Below are 1,957 nucleotides of genomic sequence, written 5' to 3'. Positions count from 1 at the left end.
TTATAAATAAGAGTTTTCTTCCACATATCAACTATGTCTTTGGGTTGGAAACCTAAACTCGTGACAAGTCTCCCCTTTGATGGGCGATACAAAAAAGATGAAAGGAAAAATTAAAAAAAATGGAGGATTTATTAAATTGAAAAACGAAAAAAGCCGCCGGCCGGGGGGCGTGGGGGGGGGGGGTGATTAACGGTGAGGGAGGGCAATAGCTTAGAAAGGAGGAGTATAATTGCTTTTTTTTTTTTCCTTTTTGATGTTTCATAAGAGGTTGGTTTGTGGGCATTGGTGTTTTTGTGTAAAACTGTGTGCTTTTCTGGCTCCTTTGGATCTTGGATGTCTTTTTTTTTTTTTAAGATTTTTTGGTTTGCTAAAAGCTTGGGACCGGTCAAATACTAGTGTGCATTAGTTTTGTGAATATTGTTGTAGATTGTTTGGGACTTCATTTTTACTTTACTGGAAGTGCTTTCTAGGTTTGATTAATTAACTTGCCCACTTGAGGTTTGTAGAGCTCTCATGAAATTAATTGCCGTTAATTGCTAGCATTTACTTTCCAGCGGAGAATAATCTTTTTGGCCTTGGGAACTCAATGCTGTGAGATTGATACACGTATGAGCATAGCTCGCTATTGCTTGGGAACTCAATGCTGTGAGATTGATATACGTATGAGCATAGCTCGCTATTGTTGTTTTACAGTAGAGTCATGGCGATCTAGATTTGGTTGATCTTATCCCTTACAAGCTGCTAAATTTCAGAATCAATAAAGTTAGATATTTGAGGTAATAGAAGCATTCCAAGAGCATACACCAAAAACAAAACGACCACAAGAAAAGGGAGATCGAACCAATTTTTGAAATACAACTTTGATAGAAAACTTTACATAATGGGAAAGCTCAAAACACAAACAGGGATAACTGTTGTTTCATAATTGAGAGAAACACTCCATAGACTGGTATTTGCTATTACACACTCAACAGGTCACTGCTACTTGAACGAAAAAGCTGGGTGTCCTGCCGAGTTTCCTTCTTGTCGCATCAAGGACATTTTGGCTTGAACTTGTTTAAATATTTGTTGCACTTCTCTTTGTCCTTCTCTGAGTCTCTTCTGTTCCTCACAAAGCATTGCCATCTCTGCTTTCAATTGTCTCATGTTGACCTTTGTTTTCCCCGTCCTGCTTCCTCCCTGTGTACCCAAACTTGCAACATTAGAATATCACATGTAATAACATTAATAAAGAAAAGGAAAACCAATACAGATCAAACAACTATGAATTGAGTTTCTCTTCCTATACCATCTGTTTCGTCGTTCCCTGGGTAGAGTTGCCCTCGCCCTCCATTCTTCTTACTTTTTCTCAGACTGATTAACAACAGATGCCACTAAATCTCTTCCAAGTCTTAGTTGGATCACTCGATCGGCTTTCATCTGTCTTTGGTGGCCAAGTTTAGCTCCCTATATATAGCGCTCACAAGTCAAGATGAAGAAGGGTCGCGCGGTTTGCTTAGGTTCTTGTGGAAGAAACCGTCTCAATCGCGCGACTCTTTTGATTTAATCGAAAGCCAGAGGGAAGTGTCGTTGGGTCACGCGATTCATTTTGAATTCACCCTCTGGGACCCATTCAACGTCTTTACGTAACGCTTATTATTGACTTTTTCAACTCTCCTCCTAGGAGAGGAAAAAACACTTACTCCTTGAATTATAACAGTTTTCTCTTTTTATTATTATTATTATTTTTGAATTTTAACTTCTATTGTATGAAATATGTTAATTAAGTCAATTTTATAAAATATTTATTAAGAAAACTATTTCATTTTAAATTTTTAAAAAATATTTTTCATATTTTTATCAATGACACATATAAAATTGAGTCAAAGTTAAAATAATTAACAAACAAAAGTCAGAATGTGACAAATTTTTTTGGAGCATAGAGAGTATAAGTTTTACTAAATACTCTTGACCAATT

At 36.4% G+C, this 1,957-nt stretch overlaps 1 long non-coding RNA gene across 1 annotated transcript; it reads right to left on the bottom strand.

Moving 5' to 3' along the window:
- Positions 1–833: 833 nt before the first annotated feature.
- Positions 834–1,541, bottom strand: LOC149526367 (uncharacterized). Its single transcript, XR_016352088.1, has 2 exons — positions 1,289–1,541; positions 834–1,179 (listed from the first exon to the last, which is right to left on the bottom strand). It is a non-coding gene; the product is annotated as an uncharacterized LOC149526367 (long non-coding RNA).
- Between the last annotated feature and the right edge of the window lie 416 nt (positions 1,542–1,957).

Source organism: Theobroma umbraticum, unplaced genomic scaffold (genome assembly GCF_002168275.2).
Source record: "Theobroma umbraticum cultivar Fairchild unplaced genomic scaffold, ASM216827v3 scaffold_106.0, whole genome shotgun sequence".
In the NCBI taxonomy this organism is placed as follows: Eukaryota; Viridiplantae; Streptophyta; class Magnoliopsida; order Malvales; family Malvaceae; genus Theobroma; species Theobroma umbraticum.
This window is presented reverse-complemented; position numbering and strand designations above follow the sequence as displayed.